General features: G+C 45.3%; 1 pseudogene; it reads left to right on the forward strand.

The window, feature by feature from the left end:
- Positions 1–1106: 1106 nt before the first annotated feature.
- LOC144790805 (mitochondrial import receptor subunit TOM40B pseudogene) lies at positions 1107–19040 on the forward strand (annotated as a pseudogene).
- The last annotated feature ends 1530 nt before the right edge of the window (positions 19041–20570 follow it).

Here is a 20570-nt window from a genome sequence, read left to right on the forward strand (position 1 = left end):
TCCTTCACTTCTTCTCTGTACCCTGCCCCTTTATTTCTCTCACCCATCACTCCCCTCCCTTCCCATATTGCTTTCTATCAGGCTCTATGCATCCTTCACTTTCCCCCAAACAGATTTTAGCTTTTTCTCTCATCATCTTACTTTTGCCTGAATTTCTATCTCTCACTTACTTTCACACACACGTCTATTCTTTATGTCTCAAAAAAACTCATTCCATCTATCCTTCCCCCACTCACTCTCTGGATGTTTCTCTCTCTTTAGCAATAACTCCCTTCATCGCCCCCTTTCTTCTCTCTTTATTACCCATTCCTCATGTAACACTCACCACTTTTTCTCCCCTGATATTTCGTTTCACCTCTCTTTTATACTGTTAATCATCCCTTTTCTCTTCTTTACTCACTCCCTCTCACCCTTTCTCTCACAGTGTGTTGATACCCTAATTGAGGGGTGGTGGCTCACCATTTTCTAGCTGCCACTTATGCCCACAGTAAACGACCTAAGGGTCTGCCTCTGACATGCACCCTGCATGTAGATGGAGCTGTAGCCGTGCTTTGCATGCAGAGCACCTGTGAACCCCCTGGTTTACACCTGCCCTGAGAGACTATAGGAGAGAGCTACGTATCATCGGGAGAAACTGGAGGAATAAAAAAGATGAAGTATCCCGGGACCAATACAAGAAATCCCTTCGCATTTACAAAAGACATATACAGGAATCTAAAGCGTTATTTTATTAAACACGTATCAATAGAGCAGAAAATGTCCAGAAAGAGACCTTCAAAATTCTCACGGAACTTAGCAAGAGAACACAACACACGGACAACACAATTAGTTGCGATGCTTTCCTGACATATTTTTTAGAGAAAGTAGACATCATTCTGAAAGAAATAAAAAATACTGCCACTGATCCAACAGATCCACAACAAGTCAAAACCCCAGCAGGGATGTTTATGTCTAGCTTTCCGCTGATTGAACCACTAGACCTGGAACTCCTGATGAGGAATATTAAGTCAGGCTCCCCAGCGGACCCTTGCCCTCCGAGCGTGTTTCGCTTAGCCCGCCCCACTTTAGAAGATCACATCCTGTCCCTATTAAACAAATCCCTGGACATGGGGCAACTACCAGCTAGCTTCAAAGAAGCCCGTGTTAGGCCACTCATAAAGAAAGTGGGGTCAGACCCCAAAGTGCTAAAGACCTACCGACCGATATCCCAGCTGCCATTCCTGTCCAAAGTCTTGGAGCAGCACGTCCTGAAATCCCTATCGGTTTTCCTGGAATCCAACCAGCTGCTTCACGAAATGCAAGCGGGGTTCCGTGCTCACCACAGTACCGAGCTGGTTATGCTCTCAGTACTGGACGACCTCAGAGGTATGGCTGACGGGAAACATCCAAGCGCCCTGATACTTTTAGATCTGTCAGCGGCGTTTGATACCGTCAGCCATACCCTACTCCTGGAAAGGCTGACAGGATTGGGGTTTCGGGATTCAGCTTATCTCTGGCTAGAATCATTCCTGTCCGGGAGAACGCAGAGGATCCAGCTGGGAGATGGGGTGTCAGGAGTGGGGGAACTCACATGTGGGGTACCGCAGGGCTCTGCCCTATCACCCCTCCTGTTCAACCTCTACCTACAACCACTTATAAGCGCCCTGGCAGAGATGGGTTGACGCGTGTTCAACTACGCTGATGACACCCAACTGCTGTTGAGCATAGATGACACTGCACAGGCCCAGCTACAGGCGCAGAAAGTACTTAGGTATACTGTCAACTGGATGTCCAGGAATCTCCTGAAGATCAACCTGGAGAAAACCGAAGTGCTAATAGTGTCACATACTTGCTCCCCCTGGAGCGACCTATACTGGCCTCAGGAACTTGGCCCCACCCCCAACCCCGTCAACACGGTAAAAAGCCTGGGCATTAAGGTAGATAGTGATCTTTCAATGGTGAACATGTTTCCGCCGTGGTGGGAACTTGCAATGGGCTCATAAGACAACTGCGCAAACTAGTGCCGCTTCTTTCCCAGTCCATGCTCCGCACTGTAATTTCGGCCATCATACTGTCAAGGCTGGACTACGGAAACGCACTTTACCTAGGTCTACCAAAGGTACTAACGACCCGACTGCAAGTGGTATTAAACGATGCGGCACGACTTATTTTTAAACTTCCAAGAAGATCACGTGCATCCCCATTGCTGCAGAGCCTCCACTGGCTGCCAGTAACGCAGAGATCCATATTCAAAAGCCTCTGCATAGCCCACAAGGCCATCTATGGACAAGCCCCAGCCTACATTAAGAAAAAACTAGAGATCTACCGACCTGAAAGAAACCTGAGATCCTCGGAGGCCCAATTACTGGTATGCCCCCGATTTAGATTAGCAACAAAAGGTGGGAGATCTTTCTCGACCTTACTGCCAAGCATCTGGAATGAACTACCCGAAGCCTTACGTAAAGAAGGAAACCTGCTCCGCTTCAGAAAATCCCTTAAAACCATCTTATTTAGAGCAGCGGTAAATCATGTCTAGCTCCCCCACCGTTGTGTCACCGTCTAGGTTGTTGTGTCTGACAGTTCAAAAGCGCCCTGGGACCTGCAGGTGATTTGGCGCTATATAAGCTGACTATAACAATAACAATAACAATAACATCATGACATGCCTGAAAGTCGGTGTACTCTGCCTTATATTGCAGCCTACGCACAAAGACCTCACCTAGGCTTCATCCTCCTCTGGTGATCGGCTGACACTGCATATCAGTTTCAGCAATAAGGTGGGGTACAGGTCAGATTGAAGATGTCAATATTAGCATTCTGGAAATTGTGGCTAGATCTGGCAGATTGGTGACCCAGGCATAATACTTCCTTCTTTGACATTTCAGGATAAACATATTTGTAGCATTCCATAGCACAATGGTGCCCCAAGCATAATGGTACCTTATGGACGCATTGTGGGCATATTTGACATAATTGTGGTTGTCCCTGACATAATTGTAACCATCATATGAAAGTTCCCTTCCTTGAAATATTGACTGCACTCTTGATATATTTGTGGCTTTTGTTGGCATGATGTTGGCCCTGTCTGGGTGGTACCTATTCTTGACATTTTGTGAGAATTCCAAAATAGTTGTGCCATTTATGGCACACTGGTGCACCTCACATATAGTTGGCCATCTTTGCAAACTGGCCCATTTATGACATGATTCTGGATATCTCTGCAAAAATAGTTGTGGAAGTAGGTCCATTTGAATGGTATAACAACAAAAGCCCACAGCAGGAGACCAAGGTTTAGTACATTGACTTCTTCTGTTTCAAGAGTTGTTATGGTGCAGGCACTCTCCACATCCGCTGCCAAGGATGTCTGTTATGCCAAAGATTTACAAGAATTGTTGAGAGGTGCACTCAGTAATATGTTCAGCATGAAAAAGTTCAAGAAATTTGAGGATCTTCAGTTCCTTCTTTATTGATTTCTTTATTTCCGTCTTTATAAAATACAATGCCACAGCCAACGCGTTTCATTCCCTTTCGATCACACACAGGAATGGAATTGGATTTTCCTCTGGGAAATTAACTCACCTGAAGGGGGCGAGAATCTTCGCACGCTCTGTCTGGTGGACACTATCATTCTGAACCGCACATAGGAACGTAACTGGATCTTGCTCTGGGAAACTAGCCTATATGAAGGCATTTGGACAGTTGGATTATTGACATTATGCTCTATCGGCGCGTATGAGGAACATACTGTTTTGCATTTGAACTGTGGGACTGAGACTGCAACTATTTCTTTTGCCCTGGCGAAATTACCTAGGCACGAAAGGGAATGAAACGCGTTGGCTGTGCCATTGTATTTTATAAAGACGGAAATAAAGAAATCAATAAAGAAGGAACTGAAGATCCTCAAATTTCTTGAACTTTTTCATGCTGAACATATTACTGAGTGCACCTCTCAACAATTCTTGTAAACCATTTGAATGGTATCTCTGGTTCAGATAATGACGATAAATAGGGCTGAAATTTAGTATATGCCTCTGGGGCAGTGGTAGATAAACGTAATTAACTAAAGCAGCATGTCAGTGGTTTGGGCCCAAATATGTACCTACTAAAGATGAACATCTGTTTTTTAGTGGAAATGAAATAAAGTCCATTTATACCAAATTCAAAGTCCGTATTTGAAACTAAATTTGTGAATTCTCATTTTTATATACTGAAAGCTAATGTTTGGCGATATAATGGTTTCTGAAATGTTTTTAAATCTAATATTTGCATGATATTTCATGCTGAGATTTGAAAGTGTATTGGTAATATTGATTCTTTAGTAGTAGAGGTCACATACTGCATACTGCTATGGGTTTTATCTCATGACGCCTTTTCACCATTTAGAGTTAAAAAACGTTATATGATATTATTACTGCTGTCTGCGGCCAGAGGCCTAAACATGTCAAATTGCTGAAACATGTCTGGTCAAGGCTTTGTAAACTGAGTGCTAACAATGCTACAAGAGCCCTAAAGATGTTTCCATTTCTAATATCTGTAGTCTATGGTTGTGAGGTGTGCGTGGCTTTTCATTTTTCCCCAGTGCCCTTTCTAACTAAATTGTCAGCCATACAAGAGAATCTGCTTGAAGAGGGTAGGATAAGTGACTATAAGTGGAATGTCGAAGTGAATACAACGGCTTCTTCTAAAATGATCGTAAATGTGAAACTTCATGCAGAGATGTGTTTAATTTCCCTATATTGAACATACCTCTTTAGCCAACTGTTAGGAAAAATGTACGCTGAAAAAAGCACAATTTGCCTACAGTTTTCTTATTGTGGTAATGGCACACTATAAAAATAGTGTTATATTTGTTGAGTGCCCCTTCAGGACCACAGGAAGATTTTTTTTATCAATGTATGTGGAAATTGTACCGACAAAAACGCCATTTGGCTCTTTTTCTTACAGTGGCTGGAACCTTCCTTGGAAGAAGTCAGACTCACTTGTTTCACTCGCTGCCTTGGTGCAATGTGAGGCAGGTATTCACACCAAACCACTTTGACGTTTCCCCAGCCGCCCTTGCTTTGTTTTCTCTTTTTCTTTCCTAACCCCCATCTCTTTATTTTACTCTAAGATTGTCATATTCTTTGTTCCTCCTTCTCACATCACCTTTCTTTCTAACCTTTACTTTTTTTCCTTCCCTCTTTCTCATGTGGGTTGGTCTGGGGATGCATGGGTTTAGTAGATTTCCCCCTTACGTTATTTCCCTCGTTGTCACTTTCTCTATACCAGCTGTAAGAGAGATGGATTTTCACTATCTCCATTCCATATTGAGATGAAGCAATATGGATGTTTTTCTCTCATATGCAGCTGCAGGGTGCTGAAACCAGCTTGCATTGTCTGCTTGATGTCTATGGTTCATCAAGGCTCAGTTGGCTGAGACCTGAAGCAGCATGAGAATCTTCCATAGAATGCCAAGGTAAGGGATGCACAGTTTAATGACAGTCTCAACTACTGACAAAAGTACATGTGCCACTGTGTATAGCTTAGTGTCAATTGTGTACCGGAGAGTGGATGAGACCCGAGAGTGTGATAACGCTGTTCAGTATGGAATGATCAGAGTTATAATGTTCTCCCTCTACTGATCATGTGCGGTCGTTTCATTAACTCCACCAGAAGAACAATATTAATACTGTCAATATAACATTTCGTATTTTATGATATGCTGATCAAAGGTTCTAGGGTGAATGGAGGAAGGTTATGAAGAGGTGGATGCATTCCTTTCCTCCTATGTGGGAGCAAACTCTTTTTAGTTAGTAAGGAGCCATGTTTTTCCCCCAAAAATCAATCTTTAGGCATCTCTTCTAATTGATTTCATCCAACAGTCCGCCTGATCTTGGTGTGATTTGCTGCTCATGGGTTAGTTTGTTATATGTGCTTTTACATAATGAATGCCGAAAGCCCAACTAATGATATTCACTGTTGGAATTGGTCCGAGGAAGGTGAACAAATCCTGAACATTCTAATTGCAATCAGAATCCTTTATTATCTGAATATTTCAGACAGTTATTTCAGATATCGCTCACTTCTATTGACCGAGTGTGCTTCTTAGCACGGCAAAACATGTGTATTGTGGACCAGCAAAGCCATCTAATGGTTTTGGTGACTTTTTCAAACTTCATCTAATGGTTTTTGCGACCTTTTCAAACGTCTTCGCCTTTGGCTTGTATGTGTTTGTGTGTGTATACACATAGTGAAACAAACACTGTGAAATGTTAGTTATGGTTCAGCAATTTTAATCCTGAAACAAAAAAGAAATTCACCATTTATAGATTGCAAAAGACACAACAAACACCATGACTCACGCGCCACCTATCCTATTTTTCTTTTTTTAGTCTCATCTATGTGCTGTTGCTTGTGAGAGATATTGTTTACTAAGAGGGGCTCCATCCATTGCTTACCATTCGTTGGCTTCATTGTCACTCTTATTTGCTGGCTCCTAATAGGCTAGAATATACCAGTTTCATGTCCTCTTTTTTCTTGTGGAGCATAGACCAAATACCGATTGTTTCATTTTGGTGTTCTTTGGTTTTATTTCACTGAACCATAACTAACCTATTATGATTTTTTTCAGGGAATGTTGATGTCTTATGAGGCACAATGCCCCAGCGGCAGCAGGCTGTGTGTTTGGTAGGGAATGTGAATAGCGAGTACCAGTGCACTCTATCAGGAAAATCAAAACGTAGAGCGGACATCCAATTGTACACAGCCTTCAGGTGCATAGCTGCAGGTCTTGGCCTTCAGCCAGACCCTATGCTTAACCCACTGCACAAGGCCTGGAATATGATTTTTGACTTTTCTGATATAACACTCTGGTGTCCACAGTCCTCCTTCTCCAACGCTCTCCCAGTTTCTTAGTAATCCACTTGTTTAAAAAGGAAGATAGAAAAAGGGAAACAATTGACGGGGGAAACATTGTTGATGGATGACTGTGTGTAGAAGTACACTACATGTAGAAATCGTTTATTTAGACTACAGTGCTTAAGTAGAGTGAACTTACTTTAAGGACATAAAGACACGAGAACATACGAATACATGTTTGAATACATTATTTGAGAGGAAGAAAAATTAAAATCGGCACAGGTGCCGCATGCATAAATGTAATAATTTTTCTGCACAGGACATGAGCGACCAGAATGTGTCTGAAGAGTATGTGTGCAATAAAATGGTCCAAAGGGTGTGTGTGTGGTTTGTGGATATAGCACACGGCCCTGGTACGAAACAGAGGGCTTGCGTTTACGCCAACAAAGACTTGGTTGCTGGTACGAGGGGCTTACTTAGCCCCCAAGAGTGGTTTTACTACACCACGCTGTCGTTCTTCTTGATTCACTATGATTCATACACACAAGATCCATACTTAAGAAAAGACTTCTTGAATACACTACATTATGTACACAGTATACCCTGATGCATTTTACTGTGTAATTATCACTGGAGCTCTAGAACCCATGCCGGGTCGGATATACAACCGGAATTAAGGGTCCATACAAAGAGATTATAGTCCTGAAGAAGTCACTGAGCACAACCATTAAGCATGACGAAACACGTGTTGGCTAAGGATTTCCAGATTAAACTGAAGGGACTGTTTCAGCGGAGGAACAAGAGTGTTTTTCGTTACTGTTAAGAATGTATAATATACACTGCTGGCGTGTGCAAGGGATTGTTGTTTTAGTTTGTCAGTGGTTATCCACACATTGGGGAGGAGCAGGGGCGCAACTAGGTCTTCATTTCGGGGGGGGCTAACATCGCAAAAGAAGGGGCGTGGCTAATGTTAATCAATGGGGCGGAGCTAAAATGGCAGATAATCAGGATCGGTTAATGCCCCCTCACACCTTAAAACCCATACTCGCCCTGAACTCTAAAATTACCCCCGGCACCCCAAAACCCATACCCATCCTGATCCCTAAAATTATCCCCCCCTGGCACCCCAAAACCCATACTCACCCCACACCCTAAAATTACCCCCTGGCACCCCAAAACCCATTACCACCCTGAACCCTAAAATCACCCCCCTGGAGCCCCAAAGCCCATACCCGCCCTGAACCCTTAAATTACCCCTGGCACCCCAAAACCCATACCCACCCTGAACCCTAAAATGACCCCTGGCACCCCAAAACCCATACCCGCAGTGATCCCTAAAATTACACCCTTGCCCCCCAAAACCCATACTCACCCTGAATCTTAAAATTACCCCTGACACACCAAAACACATACCCATGCTGAACCCTAACATTAACCCCCTCACACCCTAAAACCCATACCCGCCCTGAACCCTAAAATTACCCCTGGCACCCCAAAACCCATACCGATCCCTAAAATTATCCACCCGGCACCCCAAGATCCATACCCACCCCACACCCTAAAATTACCCCCTGGCACCCCAAAACCCATTACCATCCTGAACCCTAAAATCACCCCCTGGCACCCCAAAACCCATACCCACCCTGAACCCTAAAATGACCTCTGGCACCCCAAAACCCATACCCGCAGTGATCCCTAAAATTACACCCTTGCCCCCCAAAACCCATACTCACCCTGAATCTTAAAATTACCCCTGACACACCAAAACACATACCCACGCTGAACCCTAACATTAACCCCCTCACACCCTAAAACCCATACCCGCCCTGAACCCTAAAATTACCCCTGGCACCCCAAAACCCATACCAATCCCTAAAATTATCCCCCCGGCACCCCAAGACCCATATTCACCCCACACCCTAAAATTACCCCCTGGCACCCCAAAACCCATTACCACCCTGAATCCTAAAATCACCCCCCTGAAGCCCCAAAACCCATACCCACCCTGAACCCTAAATTTACCCCTGGCACCCCAAAACCCATTCCCATACTGAACCATAAATTCCCCCCGGCACCCCATAACCCATACCCAACCTGAACCCTAAAATTGCCCCTGACACTCCAAAACCCATTACCACCCTGAACCCTAAAATCACCCCCCTGGAGCCCCAAAACCCATACCCACGCCGAACCCTAAAATTAATCCCATGGCACCCCAAAACCCACACCCACCCTGAACCCTAAAAGTATCCCCCCCTGGCACCCCAAAACCCATACCCACCCCACACCCTAAAATTACCCACTGGCACCCCAAAACCCATACCCATGCTGAACCATAAATACCCCCGGCACCCCATAATCCATACCCACCCTGAACCCTAAAATTGCCCCCTGACACCCCAAAACCCATTACCACCCTGAACCCTAAAATCACCCCCCTGGAGCCCCAAAACCCATACCCGCCCTGATCCTTAAAATTATCCCCCCCCCCGCGCGGCACCCCAAAACCCATACCCACCCCACACCCTAAAATTACCCCCTGGCACCCCAAAACCCATTACCACCCTGAACCTTAAATTACCCCTGGCACCCCAAAACCCATTCCCATGCTGAACCATAAATTCCCCCCGGCACCCCATAACCCATACCCAACCTGAACCCTAAAATTGCCCCTGACACTCCAAAACCCATTACCACCCTGAACCCTAAAATCACCCCCCTGGAGCCCCAAAACCCATACCCACGCCGAACCCTAAAATTAATCCCATGGCACCCCAAAACCCACACCCACCCTGAACCCTAAAAGTATCCCCCCCTGGCACCCCAAAACCCATACCCACCCCACACCCTAAAATTACCCCCTGGCACCCCAAAACCCATACCCATGCTGAACCATAAATACCCCCGGCACCCCATAATCCATACCCACCCTGAACCCTAAAATTGCCCCCTGACACCCCAAAACCCATTACCACCCTGAACCCTAAAATCACCCCCCTGGAGCCCCAAAACCCATACCCGCCCTGAACCCTAAAATTACCCCCTGGCACCCCAAAACCCATTACCACCCTGAACCTTAAATTACCCCTGGCACCCCAGAAACCATACCCATGCTGAACCATAAATTCCCCCCTTGCCCCCCAAAACCCATACCCACCCCACACCCTAAAATTACCCTCTGGCACCCAAAAACCCATTCCCATGCTGAACCATAAATTCCCCCGGCACCCCATAACCCATACCCACCCTGAACCCTAAAATTGCCCGCTGACACCCCAAAACCCACACCTTCCCTGAACCCTAAAATTACCCCTGGCACACCAAAACACATATCCACGCTGAACCCTAAAATGACCCCTGGCACCCCAAAACCCATACCCACCCTAAACCCTAAAATTGCCCCTGGAACCCCAAAACCCATACCCGCTCAGAACCCTAAAATTAAACCCTGGCACCCCAATTTGTAACCCACCATGAACCATAAAATTACTCACTGGCTCCCTAAAACCCACACCCACTCTGAACTCTAAAGTTACCCACTAGCACCCCCAAAAGGTAATGATGTGCTGAAAAATGCATTAAAGTTACTGGAACTTACATCAAAAACTTCTGACTGCTCCTCTGATACTATACTGTGGAGTCGGGCTGATCAGCAGCACTGCGTCCTGGCATCCAGCCCCTCGAAGGTCTCAGAGTAGATAGGTCTCCTGGATTCTCCTTGCCTGGGTCCCCTCTGCTTCTTCGCTGCTGCCCTTGGATGCGAAAATAGAAAGATCCATGGCCCTGTTCACCATTTATCTGGTGAGCAGTGCGATGGATGTGAATTCCATCCAAGTGCACAGACAGCAGGGTGAAAGGGTTGGCAGTGCAGGTGATGCTTTTCCTTTGAAAATTAATTTCTGCTGGTGTCTTAGCCCAGGGTTTGCTGTCTGTGCACTTGTATGGAATACACATCCTTACAAGTGCACAGACAGCACACTGTAGTAAATGGCTGGAGACCACAGGTGTACCACAGGAGGTTTATTGCAGGAGAAAGGCATGGAGCAACCTCAAGGAAAGATAAATATACAACACACACCCTGGGCTATGACGCCAGCAGAAATTCCCATACAAAAGAAAAGCGTCACCTGCACTGGCCATGCCTTCCTCCCTGCTGTGCACTTCACACCCCATGCTTATAACCCATCAAGTGCTTAGGTGAATCTCTGCCTTCAGGCAAGGATTTCACCTCTGCGCCACTCTAAAGGAAAACAAGAGGTCAGGGCAGGGGGGTTCACTCGAGGAAACTGTTCAGAGGCTGGCTGTCTGCTCCGGCTGCTGGGCCTCTCAGAATGCATAATAAAAATCACATTCTCGGCTCCGATGCGCAGCGTTAGTTAAAGATTTCAGTGCGTGTCATCTTAGCCCGGGCAGAGGAGGCGACGGGGGGTCTGAAGCCCGGTGAGCCCAATGGGTGTTGCGCGCCTGGGGAGGAGGGTGGCTCTCCCCACCCTTCTGCACCGCAATCCTAATAATACATTAGTATACACCCACTGTGTATTTCCCAGGGGAGCCACTACCCTACATAATCCACCAACCGAAAAGTTCCATTTGGTATAATGGATATATCAGGGTCACATGGGAGATCATCAGTTATGTCATCAATGATGTACTTAAGACGATATCTGTCATGCGTGTTAGGGGTTTCCCTACACTTGTAGTAACAGAGACAACAGATGTTAAACGTGAGATTGCTAGTGTTCCCTGCTTTCGAGGAAGCTAGGTATTCAGTCTATGAATAAACATTATCTTACCAAGGCTCCTTGACTCTGCTGGGAGATGACTAGTCAAGGCAGCTTATCAGAGGTAGTGTAAGGTTAAATCAAGGTACAGTGCAACTCAGTCATCACAGCTGCAATAAATATATTATTGTCGGGCCTGTGTATGGATTTCTGCAAAGACAAGCCACTTCAATAATATCTCAACATATAAAAATATATGGGTAGGTAAAATGAAGATCAGCTCAAATGCACATGCATTATAGAATGTATAGTAAATCTATAATGAGAACAAATAAATCAGGGATCCTCCATAACGCTGATGATCCCTGTATGAACGTAAAAAGCAGAACATTTCAGAAAATTAAAACAGCAAATAAAAAAACTGTTTCATGGCTAATACAATGTTAATAAATAAGTAACCTTTACAATTTCTATTTGATCGCTAGCACGGTACTATAAAATTAAGGATCATGGGTCTCCTGCCAAAAGCTGGGTGTTTTGTATGGCGTTCAGAAAGCATTGCTGTTCACCATCTGAGTGATAAAGTTTGCCAAAACTGACTGAAATAAAGAGCTTGTCAAATAATAAAACTGCACTCATGTAACTCCACAAATTCAATGCAAAATGTCTCTGAGTTCAGAGAGAGAAATAAAGTGACAACGAGTCTTCTTTACTTACCGGTAATCTTCATTACCCTGGTTAGGTCCTCCTCGTACCAGTCATTACATAGTGAGGAAATCACATGCTAGAGACAAAAGACAGGTTTGCACTGACATAAATGTATTCATAATAGAAAACAAATTACTGCACAGCAGTGGCCAAAACCATATGACCAAAATTACTTGCCATGGGAACATCAATATCCAATCAATAGTGTTTTACAAAGGTATTAAAAGAAGACTGGTTAGCTTCCCTACAGATTTACTGGATAAATACACCACCCACCTCTGACCAGGACATCGGGATCGATCTAGTAGACCTGCCCTGGACAGAAGAAGGAGGTATCAGATCAAGAGAAATGTATGCCTGACATATACCTTGTCTTACCCAGTGACTCAAGGTCAGTCAAACCTTTTCGCCTTTATGAACATTCCCAAAGGAGACAAATAAAGACTAGGTGAAAATCCTTAGTGCACAGTAAATAATCCAATGAACAACACCTAACATCAAGGGAGGATGGGACCGTACCGGAAGTATGATCTGCTGCTGCAAATCAAATTTAGAGTTAGGTTTAGGAGAAACCCTGGATCAGGATGCAGATCAACCCTATCAGGAAATATCCTTAGATAAGGGAAAGAGATGAATAATGCCCCAAGATTGTCTAATCACCAAGCAGAGGTAATAGCCAGCAAAAGAAAAACAGATTGGCCGATAACCACATCAGAGAGCAATCTTCCAAGGGCTGACATGGAGCCATTTGTAAACCACTCAGAAAAGTAGGTAGATCCCAGGCAGGAGTAATGGAGTAAAGAGGAGGCTGTTTAAGATGAAAACTCCTCAAAATGAGGATAACCTAAGGAAACAATTGTGAGAAGTTGGACTGGTATATGATGTCCACTATTCTAGTGGGCACCTTGCACCAGTCCAAAAACCCTTATGGTGATGGTTGTAAAGTCAACCTTATAGAGCAGCTATCCTAGTGGTAGCATGGACAAGCAGTCTTAGGCTAAAACTTCAGAGAGCATGTAAAGCAGGCTGTTTTACCAAGTATAATCCCTTGAGTACAAAATGAAAGGACACCACACAAGGTATATATCAAATATATATGTATTTATTACTAACCCAACACCTCTGACTCCTTTATGAGGTCAGAGCTCGAGATACATTACAAGTTACTCATTAAGCATACTATAAGTTGCACAAATACAATTCTGCCCAAGGGGCCTCACGAACCATAAATGAAGTAAGTGGTATAAGAGCCACTTCAGGAATAGTGAATAGGCTTAGAACCCTATGGAATCGCTGGGGCTACACTGGACAACCAATGGATTGGAAGTAGGAGGCCCACGGGAGACGCGTGCAGTGTGGGAACACAGTCGCGAGTTACCATAGAGTTATAATGGGAACGTAAAAGTTACAAACTAGTAAATTTAAGACACTTCCGGATGGACTACGATGAAACCCCTTTAAACTAGGACACTTGGATAGTTGATACCCACGGGAGCACCGGAGTACTCGTGTTACCTCACCCAGGGAAGCCGGGTGCATAGGTGTCTTTTCGTGTCGGGTTTCCTCGCTGTTTCCTATGGAGAGCTTCAAAGAAGCGCTGCAGGCGACCAGGAGAAAAATGTCCGGTTGGATCCAAGGGTGGATCGAGGATGTGAAGAACCTGAAAGCAGAGGGGACCGAGTCTGGGTCACTAGCCAGTGACCAGGATGTAACCAGGAAGGAACCAGGCGATGTCACATAGATTCAGGTGAAAAAGGTGAAGCTTGTCTCTTCAGCCACGAGGACCAGGAGGCGTCGACGACAACCAGGAGCTGGATTCAAGCTTTGCCACAAAGGCTCTAGTTGACTGCGGTGTCGGTATCCGGATTGGACCCAAAATGCCTTGGCAAACGCAATCCACACAGGAAGTGAAGATTGGCTTTGAGTCAGACCAGCAAAGTCTGGGGAGCTTCTCCTTTGCAGGAAAGCTGGAGCAAACCTGGAACAACCAGGCCAACAGAGTAAATTCAAAGGTTTGTCTTCGGAGGGCTCACTAGCCAGCGGGCTAGTAACCGGGAAGACGCATCAAGCTGAAATGCAGGAGCATGCCCCACGTGGCACTTGTGGAGTGTGGAGGGCTGAGCTTTAGTGCAAATGGCGCTCGGGTTTGGGGCTTCTCAAACCCCAATTCACAACTTCGAGGATGCCTCAGAAGCTGCACAGTTAGCAAAATGCAGGATGTCCAGGTTGTCCGGTCCCACATCCCTCGTGTCCGCCACGGGTCTCAGCTTTGCTGGAGGTGTGGGTCGGGGTCAGAGAAGTCTGCAAGTCCAGGGCTGAGTAGCTGAGTCTTTGGGATCCTTCAAGGAGTGTCGACAAAGCAAACTGGCAAATCACTGGTGGTGCCTGTTTGCACAGGGTGGTCACTCCTTGACCACAAGGGAGATTTATTCAGTCTTCTAGTCGATGTAGAACATCGAAGGTCCAAGAGTTTTGTTTCAGAGTTTCGTTCCAAGATAATCTAAAGTCTCTAGACACAGCTCCTATCTTTATACTAAACTAAGGGGCTAGATTACCTGTTAGGTCCCTTCTATGGGTGGAACCTGGGAAGGGGGTGGTTACACCCCTTTCCCTTTGTCCAGTTTCATGCCAGAGCTGGGGCTGGAGTGCCCCAGCAACTGGTTTGAACCGGGCTATGCATGGAGCACCTTGTGTGCCCCAGGCAGTGTCTGGAATTGCAGCTTTCCTTTCAGCCCACCCTGCCCCACTACACTGAAGGCTGTCTGGGGAGGTGCAGGCACCTCCCCTGACAGGAAACCTATTGTCCAGGCCTCCCTTGCTGGAGTTTCATCATCCATTTTGTGATGCTGAGGCTCTGTTTAACTTTAACCGGGTAAAGCAGTAACTACATGTCTTCTCCCTCTAGAAGGGTGGAATGCTACCCCCGTCAGCAGAACTGGTGAGGGGGTAGTATTCCAAAGTGTTTGACACCTTACACAACATGTTTTCAGAAAGCCAAACCAAAGTTAGCAATAACCGCAAGGATTATAATGCACTTAAGAGTATATGGTATGGCTATATCATAGAACAGCTATAATGGCATGGTTCCGAAAGCTGCAGAGGGGCTCAGCTCATGCTAGGGCACCCTCTCACACAAAATCAAGCACTCTGCCTCCAGGATTGTTAAGGCCTGCCATAGGAGTGACTTATAGGTTACTATGTGTCTATATAAGGTAGATAGGTATACTATATCTAAGCAAGGGGTGATTACACCACCTTGCACCAGCTTAGTGATCAGCCAGTGGTGTCAGTTTAGATGGCCAGCCAGGGGTGGCATAATACATGCTGCAGCCCCTGGAAGGCCTTGGATGCACCTATTCCCTGGGTACCTATGGTACACTATACAGGGGCTCACAAGGGTGACCCAATATCCAATCTGGTATGTACCTAAAGTACATGGAGTCCATTTTATAGAGAGAACAGATAGCCTGGGGCCCTGATTAGAAGGACCCAGGCCAACTAAATCGAAAACCAGCTAAACACTAGGCAAAACGTTGGCGTAACCAGGTAGTCAGATATCCACCTTCCTACAACAATTCAACTAGCTATCTAGTTGGACCCATAAAAGCTCTAATAGTGGCCACTGAGGGGTCAAGGTGGAAGGAGCTAAATTCTTGAGGAATCCTTCCTAGAGAAAATCAAGGATATGAAAGATGTCTCTAGCTAGTGGAGCATAATTATGAACGAAAACACATTTTTAAAAAGAACCCCATTTCTTATGATGTGAAGAAATGGTTGAGGGTTTCCTAGAAACCTAGTAACCTGGATGTCCTCAGCCATCCCAGGAGAACAACCAAGCATTTCTAATGACTGCCTCTCAAGAACCATGTTGTCAATTGCAGACTGCATGGCTGACTGATGACAGAAGAGGAAACTGCAGAGGCGACGGAATCAACAGGAGTTTAAAACACTGATTCCTGGACAACTTCTTAAGCAATGGAAACCAGGGGTGACTGTGTAGATTTCGATGGAGTTTTGCTAATGCAAATGTTGTTTTGGCTGCCTTTTGCTTTATTACCCTGGACTGTAAGAATGGTTTGTTAGTGTCAGACAGTCAAACACCAACGTAGTTATGTATGCGTGTTATTATGTTGAGCGATCCAAGTTTCCATTTGTGTTGCTTCAGACTTGAAACAACCGCACTCACTTAGAACAAGCATTTGCAATGCAATAGGTCTCGCATTTGTTGGTGTTGGAGCTATTGACATTGTAAATGGCAATGTTTTTCAGTTATATTTTGTAAGTGCAGTGATAGTTTGAAGAAACTAGGCTATTGCTGGTGTTTGTAGGCTGGAATACCAAAGTATTGCTGCCCTGAAATCTGTGCTCAGAAGGGATACCCATTACAAAATGAGTTTATTTTTTGCAGACAGACTATCAATGTTGTTGTTTCTGAATACTTTTTAAAACTTCCCAAGGTATCTCCATCACTTGACGAAATGGGTCATAGCAAGACAAAAGTCTGTTGTCTTTTATTTACTGGCCGTACCACCCATATTTAGGGATGCCTTAATGCATGTGCTCTATATACATGCTTGCTCTCTAGCACTAGTGCAGGTCCCCTATGTTGTATTCTTCAAGTAAATGTTCTAGCGAATCTTCAAAACCACCCGATCGGAAAGGCATCTCTGGTAATATGTGCTGTGGAATTTGTGATATGCCATGCCATGTCTGCACCAGACTCGAATCCTTCTTCACAGTTCCAGCGTATTTGTTGTCTTGCTATGGAGAGGGCTCCCGCAGTGACATTGGGGGTTACAGGTCTGTTACAAGTTATACTGTCTATGGCTTAAAGACATGACGTGAACTAATGTAAGAGAAGGCTTGTGGGGCTGAACATTATTTCTGCTTGAATCTGGGGACTATTCATCTTGCTGCAGCCAGTGTGGATGCTGCCATACATCTTCCACTGCGATAACTGCACAGTGGCATGAACAGGGCCATTTTTTGCGGGTTTATAGTGTGCGAACTCGAGCAAAAGGTATTGGAGTATTTTACATGAGCACCAGTTGCATTATGCAAATTCTTTTTTTTATGCACGTGGCGAATCAGTGATTTGCCCCTAATCACAGGAAGTTGAGCCAACGGCGATACTTGAAACCAGTTCCACAGTTGGCAGATGTGGTTGTTATGCCACATCCTGTCCCAATGCGGACACGGACAGACAGCTGTGGTACAAATAGGAAGACCATTCTCCTGTTGTGGCATTATAACTGGGCAGTAATACTACTACTGCTATAAACGCATTGCCGCTTCTGAAATGGAAACGCTCCTGCAAAGGCAACTTACTTTTGTGGTAGCACCAATAGCCAAACTAAACTGAAGTAAAAAAAAAAAAACTACAACTACTCTGCCTTTTGTCTGCCCCCGGGAAAAAACAGATTTACATCCTCCGTTCTTTTAACTATTGTGGCACGCCTACACTGTACCTGGAAATGATGCCATGTAATCGATCACACCGATTATCGACTTCTAAAGGGTTTCAACTGATGAAAACAAACATGCAACTACTGCTGCATAGCGTTTAGGAGCAGAGATTAACAAACAGAAGTAAACACAGATATACAGGTGTTTAACAAACTTTGCAGTTAGCAAAGGTTTCCACGATGGCTGCAAGATCGTTAGCACCTTAAAACTAGACCCACTGCCAGACCTAACGAGACGTAAAAAAGAAGTCACGTATTGAAAAACTCACCGCCGCAGCCCGGCTTGGACAGGAAGACAGGCAACCTGTGTTGGGACGGGGCGGGGCCGCAAAAAGACAGGAAGCAGACGGGAGCCTTCCCCGCACTCCAGTGCCCGTGAAGCCAGCCGGAATTGAGCTTGTGAGCTAGCGGGGCTCCCGTGCTCGTGGAGAGCCCCGCCTGTTGCTGAGACTGACCCGCTGCCAAGGGAGAGAGGGACACGCGGAAAGAGCCCGGTGAGCCACACAATCCATATGAGTACTATTAGTCATTCAAACTATCACATGAAGGCTTCAAACGGAGGAGACCAACAGCTGAGCTCAACAGAGATTTTTCCAACACTAATTGGGGACATTGACAATACAGGCAGTCTCCATGCTCAGATCTTTTATCTCCTGACTGATCGCATCCGAACAAAAAGTGTGTTCCAGACTCAACAGTCGAAGTTTCTGACATGACAGTTTGATGGTGAATATCGAGGGGATGAATGCACTGCCACATTGATGAATCACTTATTGTGGTGGCTCATTTCCTTCAGAGTATAACGTCAAAGCTGGTGCTAGGCGGCGAGTTGGTATACCACCGACGGCCAGGTGAAGAGGGGACCATAGTGACCCTGGCTGGCAAATATTCAGCTCAGAACTGGGTGGCAACACTGAACATTGGTTATGGTGGCGCTCCTGCCAGCTATTACCACAAAGCCTATGACCAGATCCAGGTCGGTGTGGAGTTTGAAGCCAATACCAGGATACGGGAGACGTCCTTTGCGTTTGGTTACCAGTTGCACATCCCGAGAGCCAACATGATTTTTAGAGGTTCAGTGGACAGTAACTGTTGTGTGGGCGGAGTGCTGGAGAAGAAGCTCCCCCCATTACCCGTCACCCTGGCTTTGGGGGCATTCATGAACTACTGGAAGAACAAGTTTCACTGCGGCTTCAGCATTTTGGTGGGATGAAGAACGGGGTCCATGCGCTCATGTCTTACATTTGCAGTGTATCTCAATTACTACGTGCCAATGAAGTAGCAGAAACCCTCACTGGTCTGTTCTTCACCAGTTCCCATTGAACTTAAGTAGCACAATATGAAAGCGAAGCTTCTGGGAAGTCGCCAACCAAACCTCCAGAGGTGCTGCATTTAAAGAAGACATATATGGAGCTTAACTAGATGAAGATCAACTCCATACCTGGAGAACTTAATAGAAAAGTATTCTAATAGAATTTAAAAAATGAAATCTCAGTTGAAGTATCTAGTAGTTGAGGAAATTCACGTCAGTATGTATTTATCCGTATAGTTAACCACTGGCCTGTGTTCCTCCAATGTCTGGCAGCCATTGTGGTGAGTGGAGTAGCTAATGTTCTGCAAGATTCTCTCGTTGTTCTTTGTCTCTGCTCTTGACTTCTGCCACTGCCTGGGACTTGTCTACCCGTGCACACTGGGAAACATGCAGTATCTGTTAGAGGTGGACGTATATTGAGGTCTAAGGAAATCAGAAGGAAAGAGAATAGGGGCCTCCAGTCATTAGATGACTGAAATGTGCTGAAAGCCATGAAACAACAAAAGTCATGGAGAGCACCACCAAACATGGACACTGTGGTAAATAAATAATTAATTACCGGTACTATTTTTGACTAGATATATATAATAACAGATAGCTCAATAAATAAGAGTCAAGATTCGAGGTATCTTGAGTTTGCAGGTTTTAATCAGGCATAAAGGACAGCAACAGGACAACCTGCACGGGAATAGGATGGCAGCTGCCGGGGGCAGGATCGGGACAAAAAGCTCGCTTTAATAACAGTACATAACATATATATACTAAAACAAATTACATTGCATTTGGTACAGTAGGCGTAGCAGTGGGCGGAGTTTGTAGCAGTCGCGAAAGATAAGGCATAGAGTGGGTGTAACAAGAGGTGTGTACAGGGCGTATACATAGACATGTGATGTAAACGTAACAGAATATGTCATAAATGGGGCGGAAACATGGAGGGGGCTACCTGAGGAGCCGGGACCTCTGACCTAGTGGTGCGCGCAAGCTGGCAATGACGTGTTACTAGGAGGAACTGGGGGCTATGACTTCTGCACTAGAAGAGGAGACTAAAGTCTGGAGTGTCAGAGCGACATGTACCTAAACACTATCTAGTATCTTATGTTTAGAGAACATGTTGATAGAATCCAAAAGTTATCAGGGCAAAGGCTAACAGACTCTAAGACTGGTGCATGCATTATTCTACATGTAGTGCGTGTTGAAGAATATTAAATGAACATTAATACAGTATTTCTCTTACATGGAGACATAAAAGCTAGACTATGACTGAAACTATTGATGCGATTCAGTAGCTTAGGAATGCAGAGAAGGAGGGCTGGACTGATAACTAGAATCATAACATACTCTTGGCAGACTGGCAGGCAGAGCCAGGCACTGTGAGGCAGGAAGTAAGTGAAGGGTCAGGGATGCAGGTGGGGGCTGTATCGCTCCTCAGCGAGGGTTCAGGAGACAGGAGCTGAATCTGGTGTCCGGGCCCTTTTGAGGCCTAGAAACGGGGACTTTTACTGAATTAACGTGCACACTGTGAAACGTGGCAACATAGGTTTACATAGG

The sequence above is a fragment of the Lissotriton helveticus genome, chromosome 11 (assembly GCF_964261635.1).
Source record: "Lissotriton helveticus chromosome 11, aLisHel1.1, whole genome shotgun sequence".
NCBI lineage: Eukaryota > Metazoa > Chordata > Amphibia > Caudata > Salamandridae > Lissotriton > Lissotriton helveticus.